This window comes from Bos grunniens, chromosome 6 (assembly GCF_055505025.1).
Source record: "Bos grunniens cultivar Pamir isolate PY7600 chromosome 6, Bosgru_T2T1.0, whole genome shotgun sequence".
NCBI lineage: Eukaryota > Metazoa > Chordata > Mammalia > Artiodactyla > Bovidae > Bos > Bos grunniens.
In genome coordinates this window covers 21485675-21499506 of record NC_141170.1, presented here as the reverse complement: position 1 = coordinate 21499506, position 13832 = coordinate 21485675, and the positions used below count along the sequence as shown (strand labels likewise).

At 44.3% G+C, this 13832-nt stretch overlaps 1 long non-coding RNA gene across 1 annotated transcript in view; it reads right to left on the bottom strand.

Moving 5' to 3' along the window:
* Positions 1-13832, bottom strand: part of LOC147370390 (uncharacterized) — a 32131-nt gene that overhangs the window by 9857 nt on the left and 8442 nt on the right. The window lies entirely within an intron of this gene.

Below are 13832 nucleotides of genomic sequence, written 5' to 3'. Positions count from 1 at the left end.
TGCAATGCAGGAGACACAGGAGATGCAGATTTAAGCACTCTGTCTGGAAGATCCCCTGGAGGAGGGCATGGCATCCCACTCCAATATTCTTGCCTAGAAAATCCCATGGACAGAGGAGCCTGGTGAGCTACAGTCCATGGGGTCACAAAGAGCTGGACATGACCAAAGTGACTGAGCATGTATACACACATGCATGTCATTATAAAAAAGAAGGTTTCTGTTTCTTTCTGACGAGGATTCCAACTTTTGATCACAGAGGGCCTGATCACAGGGGGGAAATTAAGTGGCTGATGTGAGACACACATACCATCAACAGATAACCAATTAGAAAGAATTAGGGAAAAAATCCCAAAGGCAGCCTTTAGCCCACATCTCTCTCTAGGAAAAGTTTATTCTTTCTTTAGAGTCTAAAATGCCTATTTCAAGTACCGTTTCATTATTTTTCTCAAAAGTTTGAAATGTTTGGCACCTCATAAGCCTCCTTCTTGTTTGAAGAGTAAAGCATAGCAGACATCCTCTTATAAAGAATAACTGCTAATAAGATAAACAAGACATAATTTTTTTCTTGGGCTTAATTTGTACTTGGTCATCTGCCTTTTCCTCACAAATATTGGGGGATATCTATTCAAGAGTACCATAAATATGAGAATCTTCTCATTTATTTGATCAAAAGCTAGATACACTTGCATATCTGCCACGGGAGTGGAGGTAACTGAACTCAGATTTACAATAGCTCAATTCTACATGTTAGTTGGAGAAAGAAACCACTCTCCATTGAACTACGAAGTCATTAACATACTCCATAAATTGTTTTAATTTTTAAAAAATATGGTGAGACTGCACCTCTGTGTCCATTATATTTGAAAAGCTGGCAAAGAGAAATAGGTTGAAGACCTAACCTGAGGCAGAAAGCACATTCCTTCAGCATGGCACTCCTCCCTAGACCTGAGGAAGCCACAAAGCCTTCATTTCTCTCTCTGTAACTTTCTGTCTGCTTAAAGAACTTTCCCAGGTTCTCCTATGTCTCTTCTATGTTTCTGGATTCTCATAAAGACTTGCCCCAGTTGCCCCAAGGGTGTGTTGGAACCAAACTCCTGCCTGCTCATGTGAGCTGACCCTGTGGATCTCTTCCCAACTCCATGTTCAGTGACCACATTAAAGCTTGCAGTCAACAGTAATGGGAGTGTTTACAGCATGGAAATTGGCCAGTGCTATAGATCAGGACTGGAGAAGGCAATGGCACCCCACTCCAGTACTCTTGCCTGGAAAATCCCATGGACAGAGGAGCCTGGTGGGCTGCAGTCAGTGGGGTCGCTAAGAGTCAGACATGACTCAGCGACTTGCCTTTCACTTTTCACTTTCATGCATTGGAGAAGGAAATGGCAACCCACTCCAGTGTTCTTGCCTGGAGAATCCCAGGGACGGGGGAGCTTGGTGGGCTGCCATCTATGGGGTCTCACAGAGTCGGACACGACTGAAGCGACTTAGCAGCAGCATAGATCAGGACTTTTATTTCCTCCCTGGAGATCCAGTCAGTTGCTAAATCTACACCAGCATACCAGCGTCTTGAACACATCTTTCTACTCTTTCTCCCTTCCCTTCTCCCATTTCAAATCTTATCCTTGGATAACCACACACTTGAAATATGCCAATAAATGAATTTTTCTAAGTTAATAGTGGCTTAGATGGTAAAGAATCTGCCTTCAATGCAGGAGACCTGGATTCGATCCCTGGGTCAAGAAGACCCCCCCAAGAAGGGAATGGCAACCCACTCCATATTCTTACCTGGAGAATTTCATGGACAGAGGAGCCTGTAGAGACTACAGTCCATGGGGTTGCAGAGAGGGGGACATGACTGAGTAACTAACACACACATTCTGTCAACCATATATTGAATACTATCTAATGATAATGCCTTAACCCAAAGAAAAGAATCTCTATGAAAGCCCACGAAATAGTGCTTTTGTCTAGGACAAACTTCTCAGCATCTTTCAAATGATACCATCAAGGCAGCTAGTGACTCCACCTTAAACCAGTGTTGACAAGATAATGAAAGCAGAGTTGGGAAAACTGTCTGGATAGAAGGACCAGTGTTGACTGAAATGCAGAGACAACCTTGCCAAGACAAAAAAGAGAAGCTGATTTTCAGTAACCCCGTACAGATGTGAGAGCTGGACCGTAAAGAAAGTTGAGAACACTCAGAGGTGAGGGATGATCCTGGATAGGGCACCGAAGCACTTGCCCTCTGCCTTCTCTTCCATCTGAATGTTCATCTGTATCTTTTAATACCCTTTGTATATAATGAGTGGGCTTAGTAAATGGGTTTCCTGAGTTTTATAAGCCACTCCAACAGATTAATTGAACCCAAGGACAGGCAGCTGCAACTGGCACCCTAAGTGCGGCTGAGAGGAGCTACCCTACGTCCGAGGTCAGGGGCAGAAGCCGGGAGGACCCCATGCCCGAAGAGCAGTGGCCAAGAGGAGTTACCCCACGTCCGAGGTCAGGGGCAGTGGCCGAGAGTGCCAGGCTGCAACGTGCAGGAATGGCAGAGAAGAGCTACCCAAGTCCGAGGCCAGGGGCGGCGGCCAGGAGGACCAACCCCACGGTCAAGGAGCGGTGGCTGCCCGGGTGCAGGAGGACCTAGAGGCGCTATCCCACATTGAAGGTCAGGAAGGGCAGCGGTGAGGAGATACCCCTCATCCAAGGTAAGGAGCAACAGCTGCGCTTTGCTGGAGCAGCCGTGAAGAGATACCCCACGTCCAAGGTAAGAGAAACTCAAGTAAGATGGTAGGTGTTGCAAGAGGGCATCAGAGGGCAGACACACTGAAACCATACTCACAGAAAACTAGTCAATCTAATCACACTAGGACCACAGCCTTGTCTAACTCAATGAAACTAAGCCATGCCCGTGGGGCAACCCAAGACGGGCAGGTCATGGTGGAGAGATCTGACAGAATGTGGTCCACTGGAGAAGGAAATGGCAAACCACTTCAGTATTCTTGCCGTGAGAACCCCATGAACAGTATGAAAAGGCAAAATGATAGGATACTGAAAAAGGAACTCCCCAGGTCAGTAGGTGCCCAATATGCTACTGGAGATCAGTGGAAAAATAACTCCAGAAAGAATGAAGGGATGGAGTCAAAGCAAAAAGAATACACAGCTGTGGATGTGACTGGTGATAGAAGTAAGGTCTGATGCTGTAAAGAGCAATATTGCATAGGAACCTGGAATGTCAGGTCCATGAATCAAGGCAAATTGGAAGTGGTCAAACAAGAGATGGCAAGAGTGAACATCGACATTCTAGGAATCAGCAAACAGAAATGGACTGGAATGGGTGAATTTAACTCAGATGACCATTATATCTACTACTGTGCGCAGGAATCCCTCAGAAGAAATGGAGTAGCCATTATGGTCAACAAAAGAGTCCGAAATGCAGTACTTGAAATGCAGTCTCAAAAACGACAGAATGATCTCTGTTCGTTTACAAGGCAAACCATTCAATATCACAGTAATCCAAGTCTATGCCCCAACCAGTAACGCTGAAGAAGCTGAAGTTGAATGGTTCTATGAAGACCTACAAGACCTTATAGAACTAACACCTAAAAAAGATGTCCTTTTCATTATAGGGGACTGGAATGCAAAAGTAGGAAGTCAAGAAACACCTGGAGTAACAGGCAAATTTGGCCTTGGAATACGGAATGAAGCAAGGCAAAGACTAATAGAGTTTTGCCAAGAAAATGCACTGGTCATAGAAAACACCCTCTTCCAACAACACAAGAGAAGACTCTACACATGGACATCACCAGATGGTCAACACCAAAACCAGACTGACTATATTCTTTGCAGCCAAGGTTGGAGAAGCTCTATACAGTCAACAAAAACAAGACCAGGAGCTGACTGTGGCTCAGATCATGAACTCCTTATTACCAAATTCAGACTGAAATTGAAGAAAGTAGGTAAAACCACTAGACCATTCAGGTATGACCTAAATCAAATCCCTTATGATTATACAGTGGAAGTGAGAAATAGATTTAAGGGCCTAGATCTGATAGATAGAGTGCCTGATGAACTATGGAATGAGGCTCGTGACATTGTGCAGGAGACAGGGATCAAGACCATCCCCATGAAAAAGAAATGCAGAAAAGCAAAATGGCTGTCTGGGGAGGCCTTACAAATAGCTGTGAAAAGAAGAGAAGCGGAAAGCAAAGGATAAAAGGAAAGATACAAGCATCGGAATGCAGAGTTCCAAAGAATAGCAAGAAGAGATAAGAAAGCCTTCCTCAGTGATCAATGCAAAGAAATAGAGGAAAACAACAGAATGGGAAACACTAGAGATCTCTTCAAGAAAATTAGAGATACCAAGGGAACATTTCATGCAAAGACGGGCTCGATAAAGGACAGAAATGGTATGGACTTAACAGAAGCAGAAGATATTAAGAAGAGGTGGCAAGAATACACAGAAGAACTGTACAAAAAAGATCTTCACGACCCAGATAATCATGATGGTGTGATCACTGACCTAGAGTCAGATATCCTGAAATGTGAAGTCAAGTGGGCCTTAGAAAGCATCACTACGAACAAAGCTAGTGGAGGTGATGGAATTCCAGTTGAGCTATTTCAAATCCTGAAAGATGATGCTGTGAAAGTGCTGCACTCAATATGCCAGCAAATTTGGAAAAACTCAGCAGTGGCCACAGGACTGGAAAAGGTCAGTTTTCATTCCAATCCCAAAGAAAGGCAATGCCAAAGAAGGCTCAAACTACCGCAGAATTGCACTCATCTCACACGCTAGTAAAGTAATGCTCAAAATTCTCCAAGCCAAGCTTCAGCAATACATGAACCGTGAACTTCCTGATGTTCAAGCTGGTTTTATAAAAGGCAGAGGAACCAGAGATCAAATTGCCAACATCCGCTGGATCATGGAAAAAGGAAGAGAGTTCCAGAAAAACATCTATTTCTGCTTTATTGACTATGCCAAAGCCTTTGACTGTGTGGATCACAAGAAACTGTGGAAAATTCTAAGAGATGGGAATACCAGACCACCTGATCTGCCTCTTAAGAAATCTGTATGCAGGTCAGGAAGCAACAGTTAGAACTGGACATGGAACAACAGACTGGTTCCAAATAGGAAAAGGAGTATGTCAAGGCTGTATATTGTCACCCTGCTTATTTAACTTCTATGCAGAGTACATCATGAGAAACGCTGGGCTGGAAGAAGCACAAGCTGGAATCAAGATTGCCTGGAGAAATATCAATAACCTCAGATATGCAGATGACACCACCCTTATGGCAGAAAGTGAAGAGGAACTAAAAAGCCTCTGGATGAAAGTGAAAGAGGAGAGTGAAAAAGTTGGTTTAAAGCTCAACATTCAGAAAACGAAGATCATGGCATCTGGCCCCATCACTTCATGGGAGATAGATGGGGAAACAGTGTCAGATTTTATTTTTCTGGGCTCCAAAATCACTGCAGATGGTGACTGCAGCCATGAAATTAAAAGACGCTTACTCCTTGGAAGGAAAGTTCTGACCAACCTAGATCAGATCAGATCAGTCGCTCAGTCGTGTCCGACTCTTTGCGACCCCATGAATCGCAGCACATCAGGCCTCCCTGTCCATCACCAGTTCTCGGAGTTCACCCAGACTCACATCCATCGTGTCAGTGATGCCATCCAGCCATCTCGTCCTCTGTCATCCCCTTCTCCTCCTGCCCCAAATCCCTCCCAGCATCAGAGTCTTTTCCAATTAATCAACTCTTCGCATGAGGTGGCCAAAGTACTGGAGTTTCAGCTTTAGCATCATTCCTTCCAAAGAAATCCCAGGGCTGATCTCCTTCAGAATGGACTGATTGGATCTCCTTGCAGTCCAAGGGACTCTCAAGAGTCTTCTCCAACACCACAGTTCAAATGCATCAATTCTTCGGTGCTCAGCCTTCTTCACAGTCCAACTCTCACATCCATACATGACCACAGGAAAAACCATAGCCTTGACTAGATGAATCTTTGTTGCCAAGTAATGTCTCTGCTTTTGAATATGCTATCTAGGTTGGTCATAACTTTTCTTCCAAGAAGTAAGCGTCTTTTAATTTAATGGCTGCAGTCACCATCTGCAGTGATTTTGGAGCCCAGAAAAATAAAGTCTGTCACTGTTTCCACTGTTTCCCTATCTATTTCCCATGAAGTGATGGGACCGGATGCCATGATCTTCGTTTTCTGAATGTTGAGCTTTAAGCCAACTTTTTCACTCTCCACTTCCACCTTCTTCAAGAGGCTTTTGAGTTCCTCTTCACTTTCTGCCACAAGGGTGGTGTCATCTGCATATCTGAGGTTATTGATATTTCTCCAGGCAATCTTGATTCCAGCTTGTGCTTCTTCCAGCCCAGCATTTCTCATGATGTACTCTGCATAGAAGTTAAATAAGCAGGGTGACAATATACAGCCTTGACATACTCCTTTTCCTATTTGGAACCAGTCTGTTGTTCCATGTCCAGTTCTAACTGTTGCTTCCTGACCTGCATACAGATTTCTCAAGAGGCAGATCAGGTGGTCTGGTATTCCCATCTCTTTCAGAATTTTCCACAGTTTCTTGTGATCCACACAGTCAAAGGCTTTGGCATAGTCAATAAAGCAGAAATAGATGTTTTTCTGGAACTCTCAACCTAGATAGCATATTCAAAAGCAGAGACATTACTTTGCCAACAAAGATTCGTCTAGTCACGGCTATGGTTTTTCCTGTGGTCATGTATGGATGTGAGAGTTGGACTGTGAAGAAGGCTGAGCACCGAAGAATTGATGCTTTTGAACTGTAGTGTTGGAGAAGACTCTTGAGAGTCCCTTGGACTGCAAGGAGATCCAATCAGTCCATTCTGAAGGAGATCAGCCCTGGGATTTCTTTGGAAGGAATGATGCTAAAGCTGAAACTCCAGTACTTTGGCCACCTCATGCGAAGAGTTGATTCATTGGAAAAGACTCTGATGCTGGGAGGGTTTGGGGCAGGAGGAGAGGGGGACGACAGAGGATGAAATGGCTGGATGGCATCACTGACTCGATGGATGTGAGTCTGGGTGAACTCCGAGAATTGGTGATGGACAGGGAGGCCTGGTGTGCTGCGATTCATGGGGTCGCAAAGAGTCAGAGTCGACTGAGCAACTGAACTGAACAGATTTCTAACTGGCCATCAGAAACACAGGTTTGCGTTTGTCACTAAGGTGGAGTCTTTTGGGGTTCAGCACTATACATGTGGTATTGGATATCATCTCTCAGTTGTTCAGTCATTAAGTTGTGTCTGACTCTTTGTGACCCCATGGACTGCAGCACACCAGGCTTCCTTGTCCTTCACCATCTCCCAGAGCTTGCTCAAACCCATGTCCACTGAGTCGGTGATACCAACCAACCATCTCATCCTCTGTCATTCCCTTCTCTGCCTGTCTTCAATTTTTCCCAGCGTCAGGGTATTTTCCAAGGAGTCAGCTCTTCTCATCAGGTGACCAAAGTATTGCGCTTCAGCTTCAGTCTTCTGGTAAACAGTGTTAGAACTGACTTGAATTGTAGGACATCTGGCTGATGCCTGGGAGCATAATTTTTGGAGGTGTGTGGAACCCCCTCCCACCCCTACTCCCACACACATTTTGGGATTGGGTGACCAAGATGCAATTCAGAATAATAAAATAATGTGGAGCATAGTTTATTTCTTAGTTCATGGAATCATTATACATCTGACTTGAATACATTAGGCCTTTCCTGAGTCTACTCACTGAAAAGCCTTGAGGAAACACAAAGGCATCAATTAGAGGATGGAAATGTTACCAAGGGAGAAAGGGAGCTACCTGCAGAAATACCAGTGTGAAAGTACTCTTCTTCTCTTAATACTCTTTTTCTTTGCTTCTTCACAGTGAACTCTCTTCATATCTTCGTCCTTTATGAATGAAAGCAACACCAAACCTAAGGGCATCTTATAATCAGAAGTGCTTCTGACCAAAAATGCAAGAAGGGAACCAGCATGGATCCCAGAGCCTTGAGCTGCACACTGCAGGCTTACAAGCCCTATGCTTGCCCAGCATGAGAAAGAGCCCAGAGTCAGTGACAAAGACATCAACGGTTTAATGGATGGAGGAGCTTACATGTCTGAAGCAAGGTCACCCTAAAGTGACACCCTACTGTATATGCAGCAGAGGGTTGGGGGCATGGACTGGCAACTGGGAGGAACTGATGTCAGGTTGGCTCGTCGGTTACCAGGGAAAGCATGTACAGAGAGCAGAGAACTATCTTAAGTGGCCTGACTATGTGCAGACAAAAGCAAGGCATGAGGAAGAGAGCTGATGAAAATTTCTCATATGCATATCCCTCATACATAGCATCTTGAGGACAAAGACCATGATGGGGACCATCCCCATAACTGGATCCTGCCCAACTGTGATAGTTAATAACACTTCATCAGTGTTTCCAGAATGTATCTTTTATTTTCCCACTTTTCCTATTTCGCTTACTTATTTCCTTTCCCCTAGCTGGAATAACTTTTCCTACTTTCCTTCTTTTCCAAAGTCCATCCATCCTTTAAAACTCATGTCAGGTCCTCTCTTGTCTGAAAAGCCTGTGCAAACATCCCCCAGACCCACTCCAGGGAACAAGGGAGTCAGCCAAAATAGCACACTGTGGATGAGGGGTCAAGAGTCCTCATTCACTGGCTGTTCCCTAACTTCCATCCTGGCTCTCCAAGACAAGCCTGTGGACCAGCTGGGGTGTGGAATGAATGGGGAAGCAGGAAAACACAGATGAAGTAGACCACTTACTATGTTCACCTCTTGACCTACTATCCCTCCCTCCTCTAAATTCTTAGACTGTAGGAAATCAATCCTAAATATTCATTGGATGGACTGATCCTGAAGGTGAAGTTCCAATACTTTGGCCACCTGATGAGAAGATCTGAATCATTAGAAAAGGCCCTGATACTGGGAAAGACTGAGGGCAGGAGGAGAAGGGGACGGCAGAGGATGAGATGATTGGATGGCATCACTGACTCAATGGACGTGAGTTTGAGTAAACTCCAGGAGATAGTGAAGGCCAGGGAAGCCAGGCATGCTGCAGTCCATGGGGTTGCAAAGAGTCAGACTCGAATGAGTGATTGAACAAAAACAATTGTCTATTTAGTCATTTTCCACTTAATCTGTGATTTGCATATTCATAGTTCTTAGCACACAGAAGGCAGTAACTCATTGACTGGATGATTGATCTGTCTTTTTCTCTTAAGAAAACTCCTTGTAAGTTCTTTTAGTTACGTTCTTTTATTTATTCTCTTATTGGCAGTTGATTTTTGTCCTTTCAGATTGTGGCGTTTACCTAATAAGAAGTAATTTAACTGTTTTTAAATAGGCTATTTGGCTATTTTAAAGACAAGAAAGTACTATATCTAGAAGAGCAGAGAGAAATGGGGATAAGAGACTGAGTCCTGTGTGGACCCAGCCCAGCTGTGTGGTCTCTGCCCTCCTGTCACTGGGCCAGGAGTTGGAAGTTCACTTTCTTGCAAATGGGGAAGCTTACATATCCTTGGCAGCAGGAATCCTGGCCACCAATCCCAGCCAGCATCCTGCCCTCAGTTTACTCCTGTTTTCAGTTCAGAGTTTCACTTATCTGTCTAAAAAGCAAACATATTAAACCCTGATGACTCAGGGCCCATTAGCTGTCTCACTTAATGGAGCAAGTGGCAGCTCCTCATTACTCTAGATTGACCCTAAGCAGATCTAGAACCTTGTATTAAACCTCCACCACTTCTCTAAGCTTACCGAGTGTGCCCAGTGAAATATCAGGATTCAATTAAATTCAACACATAATTATTGTGTATCAACAATATTCCAGACACTCTATTAGGTATAAATTAAGTAAGTAATAATTCCATTTGCTTTTATTATGGGCCACTGTCTGTACTAAATCTTTTATCTATATTATCTCAACTAATTGTTAGGATGTTTCTACTGTGACTTCTTATGTTCAGTTTGCCATTGAGGAAGCTGAGGCAGGGGGATTAAGAGACATTTTCAAGGTCACATAGCTATTAAAGGGTAGGCTTTCTGCTCAGCTGTGTCTGACTCTAAACTCATGCTCTTTCTTACCTCTTTTCTCATGCTCTCTCCTCTCCTCAGACTGTCTAGTAGACAGGTTGAAGGATCTGAAATTTGAACTCAGACTCCTAAGAATTGAATTTATATCCAAGCAACTCCCTGTGACCCCTGACCCAGGAAGTGGTCAAAAGTCCAATGATTCAGTCTCCTCTGGCTCAGCTTTTCTAACTGATAATACCAACACTTACCTTCACTAATGTTTGACAAAGTGCTTCTGAAAGATATTAGATTCCTATCAAGGGACTTCCATTGACCCTAACAATCAAGACTCCATTTGTATGGAGGCACCCATGGTGGGGGTTGAGGGTTGGGGGAATGACCTAGCAGTTCCTTCTCTGTGGCCTCACTTCACCTGGGCCCAGCCCCTCAATTCAACTGAGGTAAGATTGTTGTTGCTTAGTCACTAAGTCGTGTCTGACTTCTTGAGATTCCACGGACTATAGCCTTCCAGGCTCCTCTGTCCATGAGATTTCCCAGGCAAAAACACTGGATGGGTTGCCATTTCCTTCTCTAGGGGAGCCTCCCCAAGCAGGGATCAAACCCATCTCTCCTGCATAGTCAGGTGGATTCTTTACCGCTGAGCCACCAGGGAAGCCCCGAGGTAAGATTTCAGTTCAGTTCAGTTGCTCAGTCATGTCCGACTCTGCAATCCCATGGACTGCAGCACATCAGCCCTCCCTGTCCATCACCAATTCCCGGAGTTTACTCAAACTCATGTCCATTGAGTTGGTGATACCATCCAACTATCTCATCCTCTGCCGTCCCCTTCTCCTCCCACCTTCAATCTTTCCCAGCATCAGGGTCTTTTCAATGAGTCAGTTCTTCGCATCAGGTGGCCAAGTATTGGAGTTTCAGCTTCAACATCAGTCTTTCCAATGAATATTCAAGACTGATTTTGTTTAGGATGGACTGGTTGGATCTCCTTGTTGTCCAAGAGACTCTCAAGAGTCTTCTCCAACACCACAGTTCAAAAGCATCAATTTTTCCATGCTCAGCTTTCTTTATGGTCCAACTCTCACATCCATACATAACTACTAGAAAAACCATAGCCTTTCTAGACTGACATTTGTCTGCAAAGTAATGTCTCTGCTTTTTAATATACTGTCTAGGTTGGTCATAACTTTTCTTCCAAGGAGCAAGCGTCTTTTAAGTTTCTAAAAGAGATTCACTACAGAACAACAGTGGGAGAGCGATCAAAGATAAGAAAGGAAAACACAAAGGCAGAGAGATGGGTGAGTTCACAGAGCATGGGTTCCTTGTGCCAGTGAAGCCCAAAGTAGTCGTGTCCTTTCAAGCACAGATTCTGGTTGTTTCTCACCAGCCCATCAGGACCAGGGCTGGGCTATGCTCTCAGCCACAGCCATCTGAATTTAGCATCCATGCTATATAAGGTCTGGGACCCAGACTCAAGGTCAAGTTCTCAGACTGTTCACAGAGCCACCTTCTCTGGCTTGGCTGCAGGTGTCAAAACTGAAGCAGTTGAGGATAGAAGTTGGGAAGCAGCACATTTATCCAACATAGGATTGTCCCAATAAGTGTTTTGAGGAAATGTGTTGACATAATCATTCTTTATTTGTTTTTATTGGGACATAATTACTCTACAAAGATTTGTTAGTTTCTGCTATACAACAATGTGAATCATCCACGTGTACACATATATCCCCTCCCTCTTGGACCTCCCTCTCACCCACCCCCCATCCCACCGCTCTAGGTCATTACAGAGCACTGAGCTGAGCTCCCTGTGCTATGCAGTCATTTCCCACTAGCTATCTGTTTCACACATGGTAGCATGTATATGTCGATCCCAATCTCCCAATTCATCCCACTCTCTCCTTCCCCCTTGGGTCCACATGTCCATTCTCTGCATCTGGGTCTCTATTCCTGCCCTGCAAATTGGTTCATCTGCACCATTTTCCTAGATTCCACAAGTATGAGTTTATATGTTCTCCTCTTTCTGACTTAACTTCCCTCTGCATAACAGACTCTAAGTTCATCCACCTCACTAGAACAGACTCAAGTCCATTCTTTTTCACGGCTGAATAATACTCCATTGTATTTTTGTACCACATCTTCTTTATCCATACATCTGCCAATGGACATCTAGGATGCTTCCATGTCCTGGTTATTGTAAACAGTGCTGCAATGAACATTGGGGTACATGTGTCTTTTTGTATTATGGTTTTCTCAGAATATATGCCAAAACTATTCTTAAGTCAACGATAAAAAGATATTACAGAAGTAAAAGTAAGACCGGTGGCAAAGGGAGTCAAAGGCCGGTGCCCCCTTTATTTGTCCCTCCCATCCCCCACCCACACTGCAAACTCAGGCTCACTCCTCCTCACTCGAAGCCTCAGGCATCTAGAGCTCTGAGCCCTACCAGACTTAACTTCTGTGGGCTCTGTCTGCCCAACCCCTGAGGGAGAAAGGCACTTTTCCATCTAACCTCTGATTGTCCTGAGTGGCCTGGGAAATCACCTCTTTCACTCCCCTCCATGTAGGTCTGACCCCAGCTCCTCCCCTACCCCAACTTTGCTCCTGAAACTTTTTTGCTCTGTCTTGTTTGCATGCCTAAAACCACGGGTCTGCTAAAGCTAGTTCTTCCTGGGAAAGTTCTGATGCTCCATCTGTTCTAAGTGAACATCCATTTCTAACCCAGCTAAGACGTGTGTGGGCTTCAAGAACATCAGTGGGGATGTAACATGGACAGAGAAGCCAAGAAGACCAGCTAGAGTGTACCCCAATACTTCATGAGGGATAAAGGAGGAGGCAGAAGCAGCCCCAGGCCAGGGGCCATGGAGTATGATGGCAGTGCCATAAAGGATGAGTCCACCTTGGCCACTCGACCTCACAGAACCAAATGAAAGCTGACATCATTCACACAGCACACCTAGAACAGTGCTTGTCACATCAGAAGTCTGTGATAAATGTGAGCTATCATTTTCATTGCTTTCCGGGTAGCTCAGCTGGTAAAGAATCACCTGCAATGCAGGAGACCCAGGTTCAATCCCTGGGTGAGGAAGATCCCCTGGAGAAGGAAATGGCAATACACTCTAGTATTCTTGCCTGGAGAATCCCATGGATAGAGGAGCCTGGTGGGCTACAGTCCATGGGGTCTCCAAGAGTCAGACACAACTTAACAGCTAAATCACATTATTTTCATTAGTTATCTATGATGAATTTGCCTTTCAGGCGAAATAAATGCTCTCTATTATTGGCATTCATTATTCAGTCAGTGAAACACGTCTTCATTTCCAGAAGAAGTACAAAGTAATTTGCTGTAAAGTTTCTCTTCCACTTACTGCATTGACTTAATATCATTTCTACCACAGACCCTAAGATTAATTCATATGCCACGACAAATTAGAGACACCATTTACTATATTGGAGCAAAATTTGTAAAACCAAATTTGTTATCGGTGAGAACAGGATGGCGATTTTGAGAGTAACTTTCCACATTCCTAGCTTTAAAATTTACCTGATTCCATGTATGCTGCTGCTGCTAAGTCGCTTCAGTCGTGTCCGACTCTGTGTGACCCCATAGACGGCAGCCCACCAGGCTCCACTGTCCCTGGGATTCTCTAGGCAAGAACACAGGAGTGGATTGCCATTGCTTTCTCCGGATTCCATGTATATGCATTAATATCTGATATTTGTTTTTCCATTTCTGACTTACTTCTCTCTGTATTACAAACTCTAAGTCTATCCACTTCTCTACAAATGA